Raw genomic sequence first — 26,106 nt, 5'->3', positions numbered from 1 at the left:
GACAATAAACATGGAACCCCGCAATGCTATTTTTACAGTGTGTTTTTCAGGGGAAAAACTACACTTTAATATGTGTGCAACAGCTTCCAGAAGCCTGAAGAATATTGACTTGGGGAAGGGGGAGGACTCTTTTCCTTGTTTCTTTGCAGAGAAAACTGCTCCCCTGAGACCATAATGTGAACAAAGCATTCTTGGAGCAGCACTTGTTTAGCGCGAGAGGTGACCAGCGAGCCGCGCGCTTGGCTGGTGAGGGAATAGAATTCCATCAGGGAGGAGTGGGGTGGGGAAGAGCAGTTTGTGTCTCAATTAGAGCTTCATAACAAATGCTTAGAACAGGTTTGGTCTCTTCATACAGATGGTGTTTTTATTTGAGGAGGAAAAAAAATACAGGATCAATATAGACCACCATGCTCTGAGTGAAAACAAGCCCAAATTCCACGAAGTTAAACCATGCGTGTAATCTTGACTGAAAAGATTTTAGTGCTGGAAAAAGTGACTGAAATCCAGAGCCCTTTTGGAAGGTTTCCATCTTTGGAAAGGAAGCTAAAAGCATGGTTTGGACAGGGTCACTTTTAAGAAATTTGTTTAATGTACTTTCAAATTAAGCTATTAATTTTTGCTTAATAATATAAATTGGTCCTTCTTGATGCTAGAGATGTAAAGACTGACTCATTCTGTTCTGGTAGTAAGTAGTGCTTGGTAATTTGCATCTTGAGAAGTACAAAAATCTTTGGTACAACAGAGGTTTTGCATAAATTTCGTCCTTGGTTCATCACAACAAAATTTCCCCTCATATTTGGGGAGGTGAGATGGGAATTAGAAAACTCCTTTACACTTAAGAGCTCTGTTCCATCCTGGTGCTGGATCATTTTGTCTCTAAAATATTTGAATTTTGACATAAGCTTTTGATGGAAAGATGTGCAAGAGCGCTGAAATGTACAATTCAGAGCAATATATATATATATTGGTGGTGATGTTGGAGGAAGTACTAAATGAAGATTACCATACAAAATATCCCTCAACCTTAGAAATAATGGGGACATGACTGTGAGGCTGCAAATCCAAGGACTCAGAAAATGTGTTCCAGTATTAGCCCAAATTGTTACCCTACACCACTGAGTGAATTTGCTTCAAGCACACATCAAAATCCAATGTTGATTAAAATGTTTTATCCAAAAGCATTTTGGGCTAAACATACTTCTTCAGGTGTTAGCAGATGTAGCACTCTGAAAAGGTTTGGAAATTCATAGCACGTAAAGTGTTTGATTTGTAGAAAAGGCTGGGAAGAATGAGTTTTTGTGGAGATTTTTTTTGTTGTGTTTTTTGTGGTTCTACTTAATGCTTTCAAACATATAAACTTATTTGAAGCTACTAATCACATTTGAACTCTTCTCCCCCTTCTCCCCCTTAATATTCTGGATGAATTTTTATCTTTCTGTCTCATCGCTTTTCATAGTGATTAGTAGGTTCAGTGTGATTTTTATCATATTCATTCCGTGTTTGAATTACCCTTCAGTATGCAATTATCCTATCACAGATTGTCCTATTTTTGTTCTGTCAGATACATAAGATAAATGGAAAACTGAAAGTACTAAACCAATTATATAACCTTTTGTCATCTACTTTCTGATGGAAAACCTTGCAAGCAACATTCCCCCCCTCCTTCTCCCCAGTGTTCACTATTTACCTTGGGTTTATGTCAGTTCAGGATATTCCTGTTAACCATTTCCTTCCTAATGCTGCCCTACTGATTGAATTTCAGGCAGGCAGGTTTGTGTTTTACTTTCAACTATTTGTGACATGAATTAAGTTAAAATCCCTGAGCTGTGGTTTTGATTCAATGCCGCTGGTGTTTTGTTTCTATCTGTGACAAAGGTAAATTAATCCATTTACTTTTAATATTACAAAGCTTGAGATGGGAAAAATCTTACTGCCCATAAGGTGAGAGACACAGAAATGTTTCCTGCACTGCTCAGCAGTTGTTTTAATTTTACAGACAAACACAAATAATCACTTTGAGACCTTTGTGTAGTCTGCTGTCACTTGAGGTATTGCTGCTTTTCTGGGACTTTTGCTTATTTCACTCATAGGAAGTTTTCTTCATTAGTCTTAAAGTTATCTGTGATTTCTTTTGAATATAATTTTTAGAAGGTTTTATGAATACTTCAGTGACTTTTCTAATTTGAAGTGGAATGGGAATGAATTATGTGACATAATGCTCAGTAAGTAAAAATGACCAGGGCAACAAACTTGATAGTGAAAAAGAGGTTAAAATTGTTCATTTGGTGCTTTTACTTTTCCTAATTATTGGCATATTGGGAAAAAATTGAAGGCTAGAGGGAAGAGAAAATAGAAAAATGAAAGGTAACAAAGTTATTAGGGAATATTTGAAAAGCTATCATAACTTTACCTTAGTACTAAAATTTTAATTTTCATTAATATTTTCTTGCAAATAAAGAGGTGCTATAAAAACTATTGTTTATTCACTGATATGATGGCAAATCAAGTGTTAAGGATGGTTTTTCTTTAAGGCAACTACCCTTGCTGCAGTGGAAAATGCAAATAAGAGGCTTCTTTTTATTAACTTTTCCTACTATAGCTACCTGGTGTTCATTGTGAAGCTGATTCTCATTATAACTGTACTGTGAAAAGTAATTGCTGTTGTACAGTAATTCAATTTCAGTGCATTCATGCATCAGTAAACCAGCGGGGTTTATCTAGAGAAACCTGGGACTCTAAAGCCTTTTATCATGAAATTCCACACGCAGACAAATGTTCTTCCAAGGAGTAGAATATCAGCATTTACATTTAACAAACATTTGCAATGAAGAGAAATGGTTTTTTTTCCACTGATGATTTTTACACCAGTCTTCAGGCTTTTTTGGGGTACTATTAGGATTATATGTTTTATGCACAGTTTGAGTAATGTATGTGTTTGAGATGTTTGTGCTTACTCATATGCATATGTGGTGTGCACATTTTAGTATGCACGTGTGTATTTGTGTGGGTGCATTTTGGGGTTTATATGTGCCATATCAACAGCTGCAATTCACTATGGTTTTTCTGCATGTATATGTACATATATATGTAAGACAGTATTAAACAGCACATACTGCATTCAGATATTTCCAGGAAAATACTGGTAAATTGGTGCCCTGGTCAAAAAATGAATTTTTATTTAAAGTGATGTGTTAATGGGTGCAAAATGAACTTGATTTGATGAGCAAAAGATCGCAGCAAGTAATTCAAAGCTGAGAGTGAAAGTTGCTAAAGAGTGCTTCTTTATTCAGAGCATAAAAAGATTTCCATAGAGTGTAGAAAAGCTCAGTAAAAAATTAATACTGAATACTGTAGTCAATAATTGTAGCTTTATTTACAAACCACCTTCAAATACTTTAGTTTTTCCTTGAGTGTACTTGGAATTTAACTTGTTTTTAGTGTGTAACTTAGTGGTGAGTTCCTTCCTATGTGAGGCAACAGTGAGGAATATTCCAGGTGCGTTTTGAACTGATTTTTTTTTTTTGAGACTGTTTTAAATGTGTGCCGGCTTGAATGCCCACTGTGCATTTTATTGCGCTGTATTTTCATTCTGATTTTCTATCACTTTGATCAGGGCTAGATCGGGAATGGCATTCTTGAGAAGAGAAGCAAACAATCATTCATATTTTATATTTATATAATAGAATAGAAATAGATATTTAATGTCAAAACATATTACTTTTCTGGGCTCACTACTTCAAATATAGAATAAACTAAGTTTCTTCTTGGAGCTAATTTGCATCTGTAGAATTAGAAGAAAAATGAATATCAATGTGAACTCTTTACAGCTGCAACTCAATGGGGGCTGTATTGACCCCTGATTTTTTTTTTTTCAATAAATATAGTAATAGAGGGTTTTTTTTAATCTGCAGATGGAAACGAAAAAAAAGAACCTCAACATTAAGTTTATAAAATTACTGAGGGGAAAAAAATTATAGATGGTTGTGGGTGGAAGGAAATTATGGTGAATCAACCCAGTATCACTATAAATAGTTTTAACTGACAGAATAAAGACATAATGAATAAAGGAGAGATGGCTACAGTTGTGTTAATTACTGCTAACAAATTAAAGGTTTTCAGCAATATTTTTGTATTCACATTTAGTATTTTAACTGTAATTGTTACTATTTAATTTTGGTGTCATTTAAATTTGCTCATAGTTTTACTGGTCTCCTTCATGTGTCAGTAATAAATTTGTGTTCTTGAAAGCATGAAGAGCTTTATTTTTACTTTTTTGAAAATTGGAATACATCACAAAATGAAAAGATGGATAGCAATCCACTGACAGTGGAGTATTCAATAGCATAATGCATAACCTTGATAGCCATGATCTGGAGAATGTTTAAAGGCACAGTAAATTTTTTTCTTCTTTATTGCTATTGGACTTGAAGATTGCTTTTGGTAAATGGGTAGAATTTAGGATAGTCAACAAATGAGGGATTGGCAAACATATTCTAGTGCAGATCCACCAAATCCCACCTTGCCTGCTTCTCTTTTTAGTTCTTTGGGCTTGTCAAGAAATTTTTGTATTTGTAAACAGATACAGGTATGAGTTCTGAAAGAGGGAAAGAAAGATCTATTTTATTGGAGTGTGGGTGGGCTTCTTTTCTCTTTAACTTTCATTCTCATCCTATGGCTGTGGTGTGAGAGCTCAGACTGTCCTCAGGTGCTTTTGCCGGAAAAAGGGAGGAATAAATGAAATAGGAACAATCAGTTTACCTCATACCTGTGTGTAATGGAATAAATATGGAATAGACAGCTTCAATGGAAGTTAGTTTTTCTGTCTGTAGACTTCTCTGAATCATAGCAGGGAGCCCAAGTGCATTGATGAAATATTTAACTCTCCTATGTCCTAACCAGGTTAGCTCAGTTGTCAGAACGGGTCCTGGCAGGGGGCAAGAGGTAAAACATGGAAAAGCTCAGTGGGGGAGAATGAAAAGAAAACCAGTGAAAACTTCAGGGAGATGTTTCAGGGGATATGTGTTTGCCAGGATTTCCAGGGAGCCATGTACAGGATGTGCAATATCCAGGAATTCCTGCTCCCAGCTCGTCACTGCTGGAGAAAATTCTGCTGCAGATCTGTAAACATGGAGCTTTCATGGTCTGGGTACAGTTTGAAATAAATATCTACAAAAAGTAAAGCCTCTTGAACCATCTTTGGATTTGTTTGTCTTTAAAATCCTGGCCTGTTTGTATGCTAAAGGAAAAAAAGAATCCATGGTCTAGTCAGTCTTAGGAAATTTAGTGAATTTCTTGGAGTTCAAATTTAGAAAAAAAGAAAAAGTAGTCATAACATAAAATGGAGAAAAATTAAGACTTGTAAAGAAAACTTCAAAGCATTTGCTGCTGGAGACAATTAGGATGGTCTCACCTCCAGTGGCAAGAAAAGAAGGGGGAAGTATTTAAAGATAGTTCATTCAACTGTGCAGCATTTATGTGAAAATACAGTGAGTAAATGCAGCCACTTCACAGATTAGTTCCTTCACTGCAACAGCACATACCATTCAGTCTCTGCCATCAACATAAAATAGTGTTTCAGAGAGCAGGAAAAACCAGTAGAGTAGTTTTGGAAGAATGAAGTAGGATAAATTAGTCTCATTTATCCTTCTTTCTTATCAGTGTTTTAGGGTATTAGCATATTTTAGTGCTTTACATTAACATTAATTATTTTAACAAAGTCGTGTTGTCCAACTTTCTGTTCAGTGTGGGATTTAAACTTCAAATAGTAATATTTTAATTAAAACTTAATTTCACTTGCACAGCTGTCATCTTCTCAATTTTCAATTAGGATCCTGATCTCATATTGTAAATACATATCATTGAATCTATTTGTTGGAATAATAAAAATAAATACTGGTACTTTTGCATCAAAGAAATGATAGATGTTCAGTGTCATGTTAATTTTAGAGAGTTTATTGATACCTATTTTTAATTGATTATAAATACTCTCTTGAGATGATACACTATAACTTGCTGATCATCTAACATTAGCCCATTTTTTGAAACTTTGTGTTCATTTGCTTTAATGCTTAGGTAATAAAAAAGAGCTTTTTTTTAGATATTGCTCAGGGTGTGCAGAGCAGGTTTCCAAGCTGCTGCCTCCTTTTTCCATTCTGTGAATGATTCCAACTCCTCTGCTCCAGGAGCAGCAGTGAGGAGGAGCCTGCTAATGGCTTTCTTGGAGGCATTTAATGAATGGTCGTTTATCAATATTTTGAGGAGGAGAGAGACTATCATCTCTGTGCGATTCTTCATTCTGAAGTGCTCGGAAGCATTTCAGTGAAAAGAGGTGTAAAGGGAATTCATGGGTCTTTTTTATGAGAATTAACCCTTTGCTCTGCTCTGTGATGGAGCTTCCAGCAGGGACTGTGCTGGCCCAGCCTGCCCTGCCCCTGGAGCACCATTGCACCAGAAGAGCCTCCTACACACTGAACTGAGGGCAAACACCCCATTTATCCTCTTCACTCCCACCCTTCTTGAGTCTGGCTCTAGTGTAATTAGGTAGGAAGAAGCCTGCTTAATCTAAAATACTGCCAGTTTAGTTGATTTTTTATGTCTCTAACAGCTGATTCTGTATTCCAAACCTGCCCAGCAGTGGTCGGTGCATTTCCTTGCTCTCTCACCTTTTGGGTTTTTAACACCTACTGCTTCAAAAGTTATTCTGCCTCATCTTATTTTCTCTGGACACTACAGTTTCTTTTGGATTCTAATTTGAATGGAATTATACCTTATAGGTTTATAAAATAAACCCACTGTGCTCCTTCTTCCAGCTGAAAAGTTTCTTTAAGACTGGGGAGCTTCACGGATTCTCACAGTGTCCTTTTTAAGCTCATCGTCCCAGGGAGCTGCTGACAGAGATGGGGGTGAAGAAACTCTTGCCAGCACGCTGAATTTCAGGTGGTCACAGCTTTTGCTGGAATTAAATCAGAATGTCATGATTATCACTACTGGTGGTACGTGAAACTGTCAAACATTTAGTTAATGGTCTTGTTTTGAACTGTATTTAACAGCTGTCTGAAATACAGCTGCAATAAAACATCAGATTTGATGCTGTAACTAGAATTTCAAATGTTCAAAACTCATCTTCCTTTTGATGAATACCAAGAAAAAGGCTCAAGTTGTGTTTGCTAATGTTAGACTTCTGCATTGTCCTGGCCTGCACTTTGACCTTTTTGCAAATTGAAAAGGGCTCTTCTGGCTTCCACAGGTGCTTGCTCACCTCTCCTTTCTCCTTTACTTTTGCTCCTCTGAGCTGTGGCAAAGCTGTGCAGAATAGCCTGAGATTTTTAAGACTGAAGAATTACCCAGTGCAGAAACCCCAAAACAAAAAGTTAAGAGGTTTTCTATCCCTTGGTTTAATTAGGATCTTGCGCATTGCACGACATGAAAAATATTTGTAAGAGTAAGGCCCAGGAAAGAGATGGGAGACAGGAATGAGTTGGATCATACGACGCTTTTTTATTTTCTCATGGGAATGGTGATGATGACTTAGAACTCTATTGAACCAACCATTTGGATGACTTTTTTTAAAACTCTGGTGACTCTGCAGCTGTTTAGGGAAGTTATTTAATTACTTATAGGTCCCTTCAGGTCTGGTATTTTGTGCCTAGCTGGGCTGAAATGTGCTGTGCTGTTGCCTGCTGTACTAGAGGGTGAGAATCTCCTCCTGTCTGGAGGTGATCAGTTCCTTATGTGAGGTGGCTGCAGAAAGCTGAGCTCCCAGCTCAAACCTTGAGTGTCTGAGCAAAAATGCTTCAAATCAGTAAGCTGAATCTCTAGAGGTTCAGTAAAATATAAACAAGACTAAAAATTTCATTTTCCCTGGGAATAAAGCAAGGTGGCTCCCACATGGCACACGTTGGTAGATTTGAGATTCTGCTGGACAGAAAGACCCATCCTGAGTCTCATAGGGCACAAATTCTGTGGTGCTTCAGTCTGTGACACTGGAGACCAACCAGCTTTAGGGCTGATAGGAGGGGTGGAAAGACTCTTACTAAAACAATAGTCTTGCTGTGGATCAATTTAACTAATTGATCAAATTATGCCTAAAATTAAAATGTTAATGGATTTCAAATTACTTCCAAAGACAGGCTCTGAACGTGAGGTTTCACAAAAATGTCTAGGCAGAGCTTTCCATGTGCACAGCCAACAGCATCCTAATAGATTTCTGCTGGAGATTTAGGATTTGTGGCAGGAGCAGCTGAGGCCCCCAGCTCTGGCAGGAACTGCAGCACACTGGGGTGAGAGCAGGTGCAGAATCTGACACCTGGAATGGAGTTTTTCTGTTTTGAGGAGACACAAAGTTAAAAATACCTGGGTGGGGGGAGCAAAAGTGAGAACTTTGATTTTGTAGTGTTTTAAATTTGGAAGGAAGATTATTATTAGTTATATGGATTAGCTATCCTAATCACTGTGTCATTGCTGCAGGGGCTATGGTAAGAACAAATTTAGTCATTTATTTCAGGAGCATCTTGATTTCCATGCCATGTAATTATGCCACATTACCTTTGGTGTATGTTTTAAAATTATTTGTAGTGAAGGGAACAAACAATAAATTATAGAGATCACTTTTTAATTTCCTTTACCTCCACATGAATAGATACACAGCCATGTATTCTTGGCCAACATGCATTTCTTTGTCATTTAAGCTAGCACAGCATATCTTGGATGATTGCTTCTGTTGCTGTGCAAGTACTCCAGGAGGACAAATTGTTTGAGTAAATCATAACAAAAGAGGTGTTTCATGTAAGAAATAAACAGCTCCAAACTAATACCATAAATTGAAATTTTATTGATTAGTCTGTGTTTTTTTTTAATGTAAAGTTTAAATTACAGCAATCATTGTGGCACAAAGCACCACAGAAATACTACATTACAGAAAAATCTTGTGCCCTGTATTTTCCATGGGTCATTTAAGAGCAGTGGTATATACAAGCAAAAAGAAAAGAACTGCTTTGGACCCATGAGTCTTTGTTTTAAAAAGAAGCTGGAACTGGAGAAGCAAGGCACAGGAAAAGGCACAGCAAAATCTGTGTGCAGAAATAGAGTTAGGGAGCATTTGGAGATTTCATGTAGCTTTGCATCACCCTGGCCAGGTGTACCATAACATGGAATGTACACTGCAGCCTCCCCAAAAGGATTGCAGTGCAGCTTTTTATACATCAGAAAAAATTTCAGAGACATCTCAGGATAATTCTGTAATTCATAAGTATGAGGACAAGAGATTACTTAAAACCACTGCTGTAACTGGTAAACCTTTGGCACAGGTTGAGAACCCTGGTAAACATCTTTTTTTTCTACTTTATACCTTGATTTCTTTCATCAGTGAAGTTCTGATTTTGAAACCCCTTGGGGCTAGCACAACATGGGGATTTTCTCCTTTTTTAACACACTGAGCAGGCTAGAATAACATCTATTATTAAAAAAGATTGGCTTATAATTTTCCATTATATTGTAAGAACTGGGTTTTGTCAGTAAAATAATACTTTTATAACTCATTTCCCATAACTTGTAGTGAGATGGTAATTTAGCACTCTGTAAATGTGCCAGAAAATTAGTAATTCTTGAGTCATTAATTTTGCATTTATCTTAATTGTGTTACATCTATGGATATTTATGGAGTTTTACTTTTTTACACTTGAAAAACATTACTACTGAGATGGATTTAAGAAAACTAAATAATCTTAATGGGAATATTTTTGACATAAAAAAATGGAAATTTTGCCTTGATTTGTGAGTTAAGCAATTTTCATTGAAATGTTACTATGAATTTTTAGAGAAATGGGAATAGCTATTTTCCTTTTGCTTTTAGATAACTTCATGCTCATGATCTAGTAATTACATCCCTAACCTCTTGATCTTTATTTTTGACAGAAGTTCAATAAGGAATTGGATAAATTGATAAAAGATGAGTCTATAGGTGGCTAATTAATATACTAATGGACAACCTTTAAATCAGGAAGCCCATAAAACACTGATTGCCATAAGCTGAAATCATTTAATGAGAAAAGAAAAAAAGGCTTTTGTCCTATTTCTCAAGTTCTTTACTCCAGCAATCTCAGCTGCAAAGGGGTTGGGAGCTCTCCTGTGTCTCTGAGCTGAGATTCTGTTCATGGCTCAAAGAGTTCAACTTGAAAAATTATTTGATGAATTCTGTGTTTTTGAAAGATCAGATAGTCTGAGCTTATAACACAGTTCTGTGGGCGCTGCTGTATTCTTATTTTAAAAGTGATATTGTATTAGAAAAATGCTGCAAATTATTGCTTTTTCTCCTCATCTATCACCTTGTTTTCTGAGCTTGAAGAAACTGAACCATACAGGTGACACTGGCCAGGCTGCCTGGTGCAAACCCAAAGCAATGTTCAGGGGAAACTCAGACATTTGCAGATTGAGTTTTGCAGGACTCATATGTTTTTCTTTCTATATATGTGGAATATGAGTGGAACAGGTGAGAGAAAGTAGTGTCATCATAATCTCTGATGATACAGTCAGGTGATGGCACAGAAGATGATGTGGTTTTATTACAGAACTAGCAGAGAAATAGAGCATAGTTTAAAAATGATTAAAAAGTGAAGTACAAAGCAATGGCTTTTATATTATATGTTCTTAAAACATTTTTATGGCACATATTATCACAATCTCTAGGCCTATGTGTTTTTGCTGTTGGCAGCTTGTTAGAATGTGGCAGGTAAAGGAGAAATATTATCTTCTATAATTGCAAAATTGTAAAAGTCCAGCTGTTCCTGGAGGATTCCCTGAGTTAAAGGGATATAGGATGTAGTCAACACAAACTCTGGGTTTTCTAAACGACATAACTAAAATGTTTCATCTAAAGTAGCACAGCTAAGACAAATGTAGAAGCCTTTCATATATTATGCATGAATGAATGAAGCCTTAAATAGCTTCGTTCTGCAGCAGGGGAGGTGAGAATTGTGGGGTAATGTGGTGCTTCCTCAAATTGATCTTGCATTATTGTGATTATGCTGTGAGGCAGGACTCAGGAGGAGGCTCAGCATTTCAGGAGTAAGGATGATGTTGTTGAGGAAATCAGAGACTTGGCATTTGTAAGTAGGCACAAGCATTGTGCATTTCTTCCAGGAGAATGCAGTGCCAGTCCTGGGGCAGATGCTCCCTTGGCATAGCCCTACATTTACTGTGCTCCCTACAGGATAAATCCACACTGTTCGTGCAAAGCTTACAAGGCAGGGACCCCTGTGGCTGCTGATGTGCATGGTATCCTTGATTTCTGGTTAATTTTAATTTATTGGAGTAAAAGTCTTCCAAGGTACTTACAGGGCAAGATAAACTCACAGACATTCACTCATTGCAACCCCATAAAAATTTAAAGTTCTGATGTAGAAAAACTTGTGATGTCATATATAAAATACATTCAGATTAAAAAAATAAAAGGAATGAAGTGGGTTTTTTTTCTTTATATAGCACAAAATGCTTTTTTTTTTTTGTGTTATCATTGCTCCTGGGATGAAGGAAAACATCTTGGACAGTAAATTTGGCTGCTTTTCCTTTCAATCTATGTGTGTGGTGACAAAAATAATTTAGTTTCAAAACCTGCTTAATCTCCTGCATTGAGTCTGTCACAGTTAACACATTGACTGAGCCATCCTGATTGCAATGTGGACCTTTGTCCAGGCAGAAATTATTAGCACCAGCAGCTGATTTCAGAGGGCTTGGACCAGCCTGCAACAGCACATTTGACTTACTGCTAATGGGACTGAATTTAAGAAAGTGTTTTGCAGGAGAAATGTCTTCATTATCTATTATAAATGTCTGTTATTTGTTTCCCCTTATTTGTGTTACAAAGCACTAATGCTTTAGGAAGTGAAATAGGAAAGTGCTATGGTGATTCTTACTCCAGAAATTAATTGCACTGCAATCCTCAGTGGCTGAACATTTAATTTCAGACCAAAGTAAAATAACATAAAATTAAATCCTGGATGAAATTTCATTCAGTCTGATCTCAGTATTAGTTTCTTATAATGCTTTTTGGGAGACAAAGAAATATTACCTACTGGCATGAAAAGAGCCTATAAAATTTAATAAAAACACAAAGTGGTTAATATACTTTTTTATTGGAGTAAGATTTCATTTTGTTGTTGTATTTTATTTCCATTTTTCCTTCAAAAAGAGCATTTTAAACTCAATATTTCCTCCTGTACAATTCTGCTTCTTTTGAAAATACAGCATTCCTTTTCTAGTAGTTTTCTTTTGCGCTTTATGAAGAGTTGAGAATAGACAAATTAATCATGACTTTTATTCCTTTCTCTACTCTAAGTGCTTTAGTGTTAGTAAGCTAGGTTAGTCTGCTGGTATTACATCATATATGAATTAGATAATAATTTTAACTTTTTGAGGAGAAAATTTTAAATTTTTGTGGAGTAATCATAACAAAATAACTAGGAAAAGAAATAATTATTTGATTTGGAATAAAATAGAAAAATGTAACTAAACACTTTTAATTTGCAGTGTTGTATCTTACTTGCCTACTCTCACTTTTGCATAGTTCCCAATATATTTTCCAGTGTTTTACATATTATCACATTTATGGTTAAAAGCTGTGAAATTGTTCCCCTTTCCCTTTCTCTCACTGGGGAATTTGAGCACTCTGAGCCAAAATTAGCGTTTGGGTCATTACAAAGACACTGCTGATATTGTATTTCATACTTAATGAATCTTTATTGGCATCTGGGTCTAACCTTGACTCTGCTCACTGAATCATAACTTGGCAGTCTCAGAGTAGGTGCTCCACTGTCCTATCAAATTCCAGCAGAGATAATTTGGTCTTTCCCAGAGATTTCTTTATAACCTGCAGCATTGTGATTTTTAAAAAAATAGTAATAATAAAAATAAAATTATAAATGCAAAATAAAGCTTCAAAATGAAAGTCATATTAGAGTTAAACTTTGTAAATTTAATACGATTGGATTGGTAGTAAAGGTGACGTTCTCATCTTTTGTGATGTTCTGCTAAAACCAAGCTTCTTCATCTCATCATCTCAGAGGTCTCAAGGCTTGGTATGAACCTCAGAGCTTTCAATACATGGAATAATTTTTTAGCACAAGAGAATAGAGAAATTCAAATGTCCTCTATGTGCAACAACTGAAAAGGAGCTCATTTCCTAATCTTAATGCAGATCTGGAGAGCTCCCCTTACCCTTTTTGGGGTGTTAGAAGCTCTTTCAATGTTTCAGATGAATTAACCAGGACTCTCTATAACTGCTCCTATTCCTTGCTCAGTAATGCTATCTGGCACTTCCAGTATTTCTGTTGTAATTCCTTTTCATCTCAAAATAAGTAGTACAGAAGAGAAAAAAAAAAAAAAAAAAGAGAAAAATGCTGGAATTCTGAATTGATAGGAAACAGAGTGAAATATATTTTTGAAAGATAAAAAACACTGAGAAAAGTCCCATTTTTATATAAGTGGAAACTCAGGGAAGACATTTGCAATCCTTGAACACAGATTAATATTTTTTAATCAAAAACATCTATGTTTCTGGTAGCTGAGTGCAAATGATACTGTGATGTGCAGTGACTGGCACAGGAAGCATCATAAGCTTTGACCTGCTGGTGACCAAGGCCTGGTGGTCCAGGCAAGGGATGCAGCAGGAGCAGCCACCTGGTGCTCACCCTTCAGGCTCCGTTGCATCCCAACTGATGCCCCAAATCCTGGCTCATGGTTTGGCAGCTGTGTTCAGGTTTGTGCTGAGGATTTTCACCTTGTGCTTTTGGGTGTTGTAAAGGCCCCTGTGAACTCTCTCATTCCTGTGTCAGCTGTTTGCTAATATCACAATTCACAGCACAGCTGCAACTTCAGCAGTGCAGGGTTCAGGCCTTAGGAAAGCAATAATGGACTTTAAAAGCTCAGAGAAAAGAAGCAAAGGCAATTGCAGGTTGGAATGTCTTTGTTGCAAGAGGATTGTCACTCTGGTTTTTTAAGATTCTCTAAGCCTTCTGCTGTTGACATTCTTGCGGCGAACTTTCTCACACACTTTCTGGAAATAACTCATTGTTTTACATTCCTTCATGGAGGAAGAGAAAGTTGATGGACTGTTGGTTTGTCCAGTGTCATTGGAGAGGTGGCACTGTCACCCTCCAATCCACTGTACTTTTGGAAAACTATAAATGTTGGAGTCAGAAAAGAAACTTCCCTTTTTTCTTCACCTTGAGAATGGCAGCGTGCGCTTGTGTTCTTTTATGTCCTATAGCGACAGCGGGTTCCATGCATGTGAATCCCTCATTCTTGAGGAAAAGAGCTGAGGTGGGAGCGAGCAGCATCACAATGGGTGGGGAGGATTGCAGAGCAAGCAGCTGCTCTGTTTTCCAGTGCTGTGCTAAGGGAGGCTGCTCAACTCTTGAGAAGTCCCAGAGCTGCAGACTGGAAGCTTGGCAAAGTATTGCTAAACCTCCCTGCACCCCAGTGCAGTTTCTGTGCCACCTGAAGGAGCAGCTTGTTTGGTTTTGTTTCCCTCTCTCTGTGGTCAGGCTGTAGACACAGTAAGCTTTGTGGTTTTTCTCTTGGAGTGAATAACCCAATAACTAATAAAACAATAACCCTGGAATGTTATGATGATATGAATGTTATGAATGATAATACATACTGGATGGTTACTTGGTACTTTATTCCTTTGAATTTCTCCTTTTGGCCACTTTTGATGGGCTCTGTGCTCTGAATGCACACCCCTGTTCCCAGGTGCAGGAAAGGAATTTCAGTCCAGCTCTGGGGTGCTTAGAGCCTGAAAAGGAGACCCAGCCGCTCCCTAGCAAGGAGAGAGATCTCTGTGTAGAAAGCTAATTAAATTAAACTGGAAAAAAGAAAATTTCAGTGCTCAACAATTACTGTTGCAGGGAGGGTGTTTCTAAAGGTCAGCTCAAATCTAGAATCCATCTACCCAAATAAAAGTTTCTGAATGCACTTTCCCAGATCTTTGGCTGTCATGAGGTCTCTCTCACTTGTACCAAAATTGGCCTTCTCTCCTTGCACACACACAAAATCCTGGTAAATTTTTAATCTAGCTAATTTTTGAAAAACAGCTTTGTGCTTTTTGTTTATACTTGAAACCAAGCTCTGTTTCTGAACCTGAGGGCCATTTAGTTTTCCTTAGTTTTGACGTATGTGCAGCTCTTGTACTGACAGTTCTGAGGGTTCATAAAGGACCATTTTTTCTTCCTCAGAAACTTGCCTTTGGCAAGAGACACTGTTGCACAGTTAGCCCCCCAAGCTGTGTTTTTTATCTCTTTCTCATTTTAGCAATTAATCTGAATTTTGCCGTAGGGAATACCTGGTATTTCTGCTCTGTGGATGTTCCTTACAATTCAGAATATATTGTGATAGGTACTGTGTGATATAGAAGGAAAAGGTTGAGAGCAATGGATTTTGTGGGATGTAGGTGAAATGTGGAACACTGCAATCCAGAGAGAATATTTAAATGTCTCACTTAAACTGTCAGGCAAAGTAGATATGCAGTGAATGCATATGTTCTGAGAATATCAAATCTGCTCATGTGCTACCTTCAAAGAGAGACTTTGAAATAGGAATTGCAGCTGAAATTAATTCTGTATGGCACTTTCCCTATCTTCTGGAATTGGCATCGAATTTGCCTCAGAACAAGACAAAAGCTAGTCAGACATATAGAGAGCTTCTGGAAATGGTAAAATTCTCACTGGAATTGTGCTACAGCAAAACTAGTAATAAGATTTGGTGTATTCTTTAATTTTAATACTTCTGTCTACTCTATCTGGATGTCACTTAATTAAAAAAGAAGGAAAGGAACACCACCAAGGCATTTATTAATTTTGGGGTAAGCTGTGTAAAATCTGTCAATCTGAGTTCACCATATCCCTGAGATTCATTTTCCTTGGATTTGAAAATAAACCTTAAACCTCAAGGATGAAATGCCACTATGGCTCATTTCATTACTTGCAGCAGACAATAAACCAGCCCAGAATTAGCATTCCCCCCACAGCTGTGCCCCTTTCCCCTGTAGCCTTGTGTGGAGAGAGGCTTGTGAGCTGAGGTCTCTCCCATTTCTGCAGCTCTCTGGCTGCTTTAGCCTCTTATCCCCAGGAAGGATCTACAGATCTCAGCACTCGCTCCCTGCCTGCTCCCTGATAATTCCATGGATGCAGATACAGGGATGTACCTGGGATATTAATCTTCCTGCATGCTAATAAGCAAGGTACAGCATTTCTTAACCTCCCTCCTCCCCAGTGCACTTTCTCTGCCACCTGAAGGAGCAGCTTGTTTGGTTTTGTTTCCTTCTCTCCGTAGTCAGGCTGTGGACACAATTAAGCTTTGTGGTTTTTCTCTTGGACTGAAGGAGAGACTTAATTGGCTTTGAAGTTTCCAAATCTGTTTCTGAAGAAGAGATTTGCAATGAGTGACTGTGAAAAGGAGCCTGTGTGGAAGCCAAATCACTCTGGAACCAGAGCAGTGCTGACTGGGTCAGACGCCTGCTCTAAAATCCTCTGTTAGCACTTGATGTGAAATTGAAATTGGAATGATTTCCATCCCTCTGATGGAACTGGCTTCTCTCACTGCTGTTCAAGCATCTGTGCAGATGATGATTCTGTCCTGATATCTCTTAGAAAGCACTCCTAAATCTAAGAGTATTTATTTGCTTATTAAGTTCTTAGGGAACGAAAATGAACAAAGCAACCCCAACACCACTGAATTCTCCAAAAAGACTTACCTGTCTGTGCTCAGACAGCATGTGCTGATTCCCTGGTGCCAGGAGTGCCCAGCTCTGGTGATGCAGAACTCTGTTACACATCAGGCAAATTCCTTCCCTTTCACCCTTTGTAGGTTTTGAACTTTTAAAAACCAGAGATTTACAATAATTTCTTAGAAAGTGGTATCAAGTTTGGCTTTATCAAGTGAAGTTTTAATCTAGCAATATGAATAATGGGAAGGGACTGATTCTCTTGATCCCAGAGCAAGGGAGGTCTTGGTGGTGTTTTGTCTGGTGGTCCCAAACTTCTAAATCCTGATTTGCCAAAGGATGAATTTGAACCTCTTGAATGAGATGTGTTGTAGCTGATCCTGACCACTTTCTACTTGCCCTCTAAAGTCATGGAATGGCAAATGATGGGTTCTGCTGGATTCCTGAGATCCCTGGTGGAATTCTGCACTTGGGGACCCTGGCAAAACCAGGTTTCCCAGAGCTGTTGGAGACCTGCAAATGGTGTGAGTGAATGTGATTCCATTGTGAGGAGCATCATCCATGGCTTCATTTCTGTGGTGCAGGGGAACATTCCCCAGTAAAAGCTTGTGGGGAGGTAGGTTTACCTTTCTCAGGAGTAGAATGAATCTCAACAGGAATGCACAGCAAATAACGTCTCATTTTCCCTTTGGCCTCTCCAAATACAAAGCACTTTCCTTCTTTCTTGCTCTCCCCACTCTATGCAATGCTAATATATAGGATAAAAAAAGCACATGAATCACTGGAGAGTAATAGTTAAAAATCAATACCTTCTCAGGTAACATTACTAAAATTAAAACTAAGCAGTGCATACTTATCTTTTGGGACAAGGAAAAGGTTTTATTTGTGACAAGTTGTGGAGATTGGTGCACTGCTGGCACTCCTATGTGGTGTCAGGTTTGAGATGTTCAATTCAAGCCTGTCCATACTGTAAAGCCACCTAGCTTGCTACTGATTAACATCTCTTGTAGCTATGATTGGTTTTAAGACAAATTAGTAGGTGTAAAATTCTCATTCTTACACTTGCTCAAAAATAATATTGATATATGGCTTGAAAATTCAAGGTTTCTCTGCATTTGAGTTTTTAGAATAAAGTTTTTTAAACTGCTGCTTTACAATGATGTACAAAGACAATGTAGACTGAATAGAGTAGGATTTCTGATTGCAAAATGGGAAGTGATGTGCAGAGTCTGTGGTGTTTCATAATGTAAATGTGATAATTGCTAGATGAAGGTTATTTGGAAATGCTTCTAATATTTGATTTGTCTTTAGCATGACAGAATTTCATAACTTATAATGTTTTAGATAATATTAATTGATGTGGAGGAAATCTGTGTAAAATCTGTTAAATGAGCTGAGAACTACACGACTCCAAGTTACTTTCGGGATGTCAATAGTTAGACATCTCAACAGAGCCAACCACATAATTTTTCAAGGTTTGATCTTCATACATAAACAATATTTGAATATAGCAGTTGCCACACGGAACTCGAGAATTCAGTACTGTAATGTGAGGTGGCTGAACTGCTTTTGTGCAGTATTACCAGCATACCTGCAGCAAACAACCACCTGTCTTACAGAGCTAAATTTTTTTATCCTTTTAACACTTGAACCTGAAACAAACCACTATCCATTTCAAAGAAGTGATACTTCCAAATAAAATTTAGCTCGAAATATATTAAACCCAAAAAACGATAAAAAAAAACCTACCAAAAACCAATCCCAAACCTGAGGTTTATTTCTTCATTTCTGAGGCTGAGTGATGTGATGGAAAAAGAGTGGCTTTGCACTGTGTTCCAGGGAGGATGAGTATCCTACCAAGGTTATTAGAGAATTATGCATTTCACCTTTAAAGCGTTATCTGGCACCGCCACTAAGGCTTATCATTAGCATATCCTTTGATACTTCCATGGCTTCAGGAAAGACATAGACCAAAATAGAGAAGGGACTCATAAACAAAACAATATTGTGACTGTGTTGGCTCACTCAGAATGGTAATTTTTTCTTTACCTTTTCTGCAGTCCTTCAAAATGGAGATAAAATTGTTTTAAGAACAGTGCAGACTTGTATCACAATGTAAATGATTTGGGAAATGAGCCCAAGCCAGTGTAGTCTGCATAAATGAAAGTGTTATATGTGAAACTGCTGTAAGCAGGTCAGAAATAATAATATTGGGGCTTTCTATTAGCTTCTAACTAGCTTTCTTCTTCACAATCTTTAAGATGGGTTTTTCTATTGATTCTGAAGCAGATTTGAAGACTTAGTAGCTGCCTGGTGAAATATTGTGGGACAATAACTTTCTTCCTTTGGAGGTCACCCTCTCTGTGTGGGCTGGATTAAAGAGGGCAGGGCTGGACTTGCAGATTTCCCTGTTTCTTTGCAGATGTTAAAATTTCATATATACAACTCATGTATACAAAAGGTAAAATTAAGATACTGTCTTATTCTTCCATTTACCTTACCTCAGCAGAGTTCAGAGTGATGGTGGACAGTGCAAATTTTTCCTAACGAAATAGGATCTGAATTGATCAATATCCATGTTTATACATGGGAGTGCTCCATTGTGGTACTTGCAGCTTCTGTACTGTTTTACTACTCTAAAAGGTCTTATTCTTTGTTTTTTTGCTGTTTCTCTTAATGAGGAACTGAAATATTTTTCTAGATGTAGCAGTGGAGATCCCTGGGGTTCAATGCCTGCTTTTGGAAAGCCCTACTGAATGTCTGAAGAAGAAAGCAATATCCCAACTTTCAAAAATTGAGGATTTAATTGCCATTTGCACGGTCTGTTACACATTTGTGTAATAAAATTGACCTTGCAAGTTTTATTAGTGTATGACTTAGCCATCATTCATACTTCTTAAAGATTCATGGGAAACATCTTACACATTTTTATTTGAATATCGTTTGGCAAACAGTTCAAACACCGATTGGAAAAAGACTTAACTTGAAAAGAGTAAGCAGCATATGCAAAACAACTCCTCAAAATCCCAAAACAACAATATTCTCCCCCTCCCTCCACCCAAAAAATGTCTCCCAAAATTCAGCACCGAAGGAATTCAGAGTTGAGGCTGCCAAGATGATACTGCTTTACAACCCTAATCCCAGCCTTTATACCTAAGAGCTCTAAAAAAAATGTTTTTCTTTACTTCCTCAGTCAGTTGAAAACTACCAAGGCTGAGGGGATTGCAGGCATTAAGCCTGACCACCAGGACATGATTTTGGGAAGGCTGGAAATGGCACATTCTTCAGCAAGCCATGTAATGTGTGCAGTGGGAACATGGCAGCCCCCATATGGAAGTCCTGCTGACAGCAGCAAAATAGTTTTTAAGCAGCATGTACTGTTACCCTGCTCCAAAGAGCTGTGAATTGTGTGGTGTGGAAGCCTGGGAGCCTGCACCAGATCCCTCTTCCATCTGTGCACCATGGCCATGGTGCCAGACAGGTAGTAGGCTCTGCTGTGCTCTGCTACCCTTCATCTGCTTTCATGGCTCCCACTAGTAAAAGCAGAATTACGCTGCTGAAATTCAGTTCAATCAATGGAATTCCATATGGCCAGGGGTTAGTCACTTGTTTTCAATGCAGACTTTAAAGGGCGGGAGCTTTTCATTTTGATGATATTTAGGTTCTTAAAATCAGGAGTAGAGTGCTGTTCAAGTTCCTGGTTTTAATAGATTGTGGGTTTAATACAATTAGAAAGCTACCAACAAACAACCCCACACAAAACCCCAAAAACCAAACCATAAAAAAACTCCCACAAAAAACGTGCCAACAAAAAAACCCCTCCAACATTTGTATAAGAAAGATATGTTTTTAACATGCTGGAAATAAAACTGATTTTGAAAACAGCTAAAGCTTCAAAATTCTATTCTTCAATTTAAGACTAGTTTTTTTTTGTGAAATTACATTATTTTAATTTTTTTTTTAAAATACAGCAGATGTATCTTAATGTTTGAAAATTTTGCCCAAACTCAAACTAACCAAATGCCCCTATAAAGTGCTTGACTTCCTTTCCCCCTCTTGCTCTTGATAATTCAGTGCCAAGATTACTCACACCTGGTGCTTTTGTTTCTCCTCAGTATTCTGATTGCCTCTTGAAGCTCTTCACAATTTCATTCTTCTACAAATGGCTCAGCTGTCTGGAAAAAGGCCGATTGCTTTTGTGAATTTCAGCATTGAGAAGCTCAGTAAAATACTCTTTTGATCTTTCTGTAATTGTTTTAACAAAAATATATCTGCATTTCTGTATTCATTCTTCAACTTTGATTTCTTCACGTATTGAAGTTGCAAATTACTCTGGCTCTATCAATGTTATCTTCGTTCATCTTCTCAGCTGCTCTCTGTGAGTTCTGGCTTTTACTTTTCTGGTGAAAATAAAAACTTGGATAACTATTTTCCCCATGCTGCTGATTTACGAGCTTTTCTCAGGCCCTCTGTTGTCCTGTTTTGGCCCTTTCTTTGTCTTCTATTATTGATCACTTTTGGATCTCTCAGTGTATTTCATGCTCATGGCATGTTTCATTTAGTGTGAGTATTCTCTGGAGCTTCTAAGGACTCTTCTAAAGCCCCAGACCATTCTTGAATTATTCCCCAAGAGTTTCTGTCCATGTTTTAAAAGAATTCTACCTGCGAACTTCTGTATTTCTCAAATGGAATCCAAACATTTCACACGTTTTGTTAATTTATTTATTTCAGTAATTCCTTTGTCTTGCTCTGTCAAGATGCTGCTTGTGACACACACTGCTGGTTGGTGATTCCACTGTCCCTGATGGGTTTTTGTATCAGGTACATTGCCTGATATAAAAGTTTGTCTGTTGAATCCCTGGGATTATACCCCTTGTGCTGTATGACAGAATCTGGTTTTACCCCTTTTTATTTCAGCTACTAGAAAAGCCCCAATGATCAAAACATCATGAAAAATCCTTGTTTCCAAGCAATAAAAAAGTAGATAATACCATTTAAGGTTTCCAGTAGATTATTTATGTTCTGGTAGATTATTTATATTCTGATGCATTCTAATTATTTAATAATTTCTCTTTAAGACCTTCTCACCTAATGAATAGAGCAGATGTACTCAAAGATTAAATCAGTACTGCATGGAGAAAAAAAATGCATAAAATTTAATATTTTTATGTTTAAAAATGAGTTTTCCTATGTAATATTCAACTTTGTGTGCCAGGGCTATCTACTCAATGTGCTTCAGGAAAAAGCCCCCTAGGTCTGATTTCTCTGATTCCAAGCTAAAAAACCGATGTTGCTATGCAACAATTCTAAAAGTTGGAATTCTTTCATGTTGGCTTCAGTTAAGCCCCATGTTTTGTTCTTCACTTTGCTGGATATAAGATGCAAAAATAATACAATAAAGATGTTCCTTAGAATAAGATAATTGACATAAGAAACTGGGGTTTTTTTGTTGCAGACTATTGCCAAAAGGTGGCAGTCTTTGTCCCCAAAATCCTGTGCTCTCTAGGAAATGTTATATGGCAAACATAATTTATTCCTAGCTACACCAGATAATAAAAATTACTTTTTAAGCAGACATAGAGGGTAAAACCTCCTATATTTGAAAGTTTAAGGGTGACACAGCTGTAGTTATATTTTATTTTGACAGTGGAATGTTAAATAACAAAGCTGGGAGGGGAGCAGTGATGGGGAAAGAGCACTTCACAAGTAGACTGCTAATGAGCAAGAACTACTTGGGTCTTAGATTTGGTTGGTGCCTGCAGTACTTCAGCTTTGTGAGATGCTGTTAGGGTCTGATGCTTTAGATCAGTAGGTTGCTCTGCTCATCAATCAACCCCATGAAATTAATAGAAACTATCCACTTCCATTAGAATTCGTGTTCAAGTTGTTGATTTTTCTTTACGAGTGATTCAGTTAGATCCAAGCAAAGCACAGATTGATTTCTTATAAAATAGCCTAAATAAAGGAACTGATGATAAATGATAGCCTTGCTAAATATGTGCAAAAATTTGGCTATATATTTTGTGTTTAAAATTGTACTTCTTTAGATTTTGTTGTTGTGCCTTTGTTTATTTTTTATAGTGAGTGCTGCTCAGGCTGTGGGTAGAAGACGGGCTTTTTGGCAGGGCTCTGTCAGACCTGTAGTAAAGCAAGGGCTTCCTCTACTAAGCTGAGGAAAGAGCTGAGTAGTCCAAGAAGCTTGGGAAAGTTAGTAGCATCTCAACATCTATTATATTATTGAGTTAAAAGTGAGAAAAGTTAAGGCATTTCAGAATTTGCCAGTGTTACACTCTGAATCCAAAAGTGTGGCAGGCAAATTTCTTGTCACCAGCTGAAGGGCATGGAAGGAATGTAAGCTGAGCTGCACCTTGTGTTCATTATATATGCAATCTCTGTCTAATTTTCTGAATCCTTCTCCCAAGGTTTTTCAGCCAATGGTATCTCAGATTTCCTGCCAATAGTTACAGCAGACCACTGAGATGTTTTCAGATGAAAGAAGTAATTTCTCTGTCTTTTAATTTTTTTTATGTCTCTTTATTGGTACTTACATTATTGAGGTCTTATATAATTTATAAGGATTGTGTGAGATATCAGAAAAAGAAAAAATCCGGTTGGTGAGAACTCATTCTGAACCATTTAAGTGTTACACAGAAGTGTTCTTCATTTCAATTTGCTCCTTATTTCTTCAAGGGCCTATGATGAAACCCTAATTACTGAGCATGTTTGACTCATCTTTGTGTCCTGGGGTAGTGAAAACATTAATTATAATGGTTTGGTCATACAAAATACATTTGATTTCCTCTTATTTTCAGTAGAAATAGAGAATGGTTTGGGTTGGAAGGGGCATGAAAGGTCATATTGTTCTACCCTGTCCCAGGTTGCTCCAAGCCCCAATGTCCAACCTGGCCTTGGACCTTTCCAGGGATCCAGGGGCAGCCACAGCTTCTCTGACCAGCCTATGCCAGGGCCTGCCTACCCTTGCGGGTGTTTCACAATTCTCTTATAATCCAAGATAAATGGAGAACTATTGTTATAATTTACTCACTGCCTCTGCAAACTTAAGGTAATAGTTTTTGTTGGCTTGGTTGTAGTCTTGGTTGTTACTTTTTGGACCTGCAGGTGTTGGTTAGCTCTGTGAAGACTCTTATTGTTCCCCAGGCGCATTTTAGAAGCACTTTGAGAGGCAAGAGAAAAAAAAATTAGTCAGAAAAATGGGATTATTCTATGAAAAGAGTTCCCTAGGTCATACCAAAATCTAGAGGTGTGTCAAGCTTAATGGAAATTTTGTGCTGTGTTGCAAATTTTACTTCGTTTTCCAAATAAATCTGCATATGATAATTAAATGGTGAATGTTTCAGTGGATAAAGAGTAATTAAGAGGTGAAAGTAAAGCTATCTTTTAGTCACTAGGAGAATACAAGAACAAGACTCTTCTAAATAGGGAACAAAACACCCACTGGATTTGAACTTGTTCACTTTACAAAACAATGCAGATAAGGTTTTGATTATGCAATGCGGCCTTTCTTTGGGTTTGGGAGTTTGTAATTTTCCTTTAATTACAAGGACAGTTTAATATTGTTCTTAAGATAGAACTAAAAATACTATTATAACAAAAAAAAGTATTTAAAAAATAAATAAATTAATATATGGGATGGTGTCTGTACCTGAATACAGACTTGTATTTAATTGTGACTTTGGCAAAGTGATACCCCTTGTACTCTCTGGGACTTGAGCATTAATCCACAGGTGCCACCAAAATCCTTCAGGTACATGGAATTGATGTCCAGTTACTAACTCTGGACAAATGTCTACACCAGAGAGTTTTTCCAAAATGTCCAAAACAAGAGAGTTTCAATATAGTATTTTTCTTTTTTTTTTTTTTTTTTTTTTGTACCAGACCAGCCAGAATATTCTAAACTATGAAAAGACTAAATTATCACTTAGTCTGAAAGTTGATTTTGTAATTATTTCCAGCATTCTCAGCAAAGAAGTCTCCAGAACTATAAAGTATGGTTCAGGAGACCAAAGAAACTTGGAATTTTATCTTTGAACGTCATCTTTTTACAAGAGAGAAACTGGGGGAATTCAATGGTTTACTCTTTTAAACATAATACTGATGTTCTTTTCATTAAAACTCTGTAGCACTTCTGTGCTTGGGAACCAGCTCTTGAAATTGGCAGGGCTGGGGCCTTGACACAAGGTTTTCTTTGAAATTCTCTTCCAGCTGGATCAAGTTTTTTGCATTTGGAAACTCCACACATGGAGGCATATGGCCATTAGAAATGTATCACAGCAAGACTGTCTGCAAGTGAAATCTTTGAAAGTTCTTTGCAGTGTGAATTTTCTGTGCAGGGTTGAACAAGACTTTCCCCCAGCTGGATTGGGAAATTAAATACAAGTCTGTATTCAGGGACAGACACCATCCCATCTTTCTTATTGCAGCAGGCAGGGGAAAGAGTGTCTTTGTCTGCTGAGGCGCTGTCAGTGTGCCCATGTGCCCTCTGGACCCAGGAGAGAGCTCTCATCTCCCTGTATTCACCTTGGGGCGCTGGAAACTGGGAGGGTCAGCAGCCAAGGGGGTTTTTGGTGCATTTAGGAGAGGCTGAGGAAGGTTCTGCCACAAGGAGAGCAGAGACTGGGGAAGAGTGACATGGTCTAAAGAGAAAAAGGTGAAAGAATTAAACTGTGCTAGTGCAAGATATTCTAGATGTGCTTAATGAGAGTGCAAAGGGAATAGGGAAAACTGGAAATGGAAGTCAGCAGAGTGAGGAATTGCTAGGGACCTAGAAAAGTCTGGTCATGAACATGCTTGACAGTGTGCACACCAAGGCTGTTTTAAGCAGAAGAAGAAAGAATAGTTGGTAGGTGCTACAGAAGAAGTGGAGAGTAGAATGAAAAACTTTAACAGTGGAGTTTGGGTCACCTAATGTGGTATTAATGAGCTCAGGATATGGAGACAGGAGTAGGAAAGAAATAGGAATAGGTCCCAGTCTTTGCTCAGTAAGAGAAGGAACAGGGCTAAGCCATGGCTGTTTTTGAAGGCAGAATTTGGTACATTCTATTATTGAATCTGTGCCTATTTGACTTGAGATGTAACACTGGATTTCTAAGTCTTGGGTGAATGCTTGCAAAATCCACTTCTGATGCATTTAGAAATGGATACCAGTTACTTTCCTCACATATTCACCATAATTTTCTATTTGCCTCAATATCTATCTTAGAGAATTCTACTTGCAAGAAGAAGCTGAGGAATTTTTAGTTGCAAACTTGGTGTTTCGTTTTCCTTTCAGTGTTTTAAAATTTTCCTTTTCAGTTAATCTATTGGCAACTGACATCCTGACCCTGTCAGAATTAAAAACCAGTCCAGTGGACATTGCATTGCTTGGTTTGAAA

The 26,106-nt window shown here is 37.6% G+C and overlaps 1 protein-coding gene across 3 annotated transcripts in view; it reads left to right on the top strand.

Moving 5' to 3' along the window:
- Positions 1–26,106, top strand: part of CACNA2D3 (calcium voltage-gated channel auxiliary subunit alpha2delta 3) — a 382,402-nt gene that overhangs the window by 85,884 nt on the left and 270,412 nt on the right. The window lies entirely within an intron of this gene.

The sequence above is a fragment of the Zonotrichia albicollis genome, chromosome 12 (genome assembly GCF_047830755.1).
Source record: "Zonotrichia albicollis isolate bZonAlb1 chromosome 12, bZonAlb1.hap1, whole genome shotgun sequence".
Classification (NCBI taxonomy): Eukaryota; Metazoa; Chordata; class Aves; order Passeriformes; family Passerellidae; genus Zonotrichia; species Zonotrichia albicollis.
This window is presented reverse-complemented; position numbering and strand designations above follow the sequence as displayed.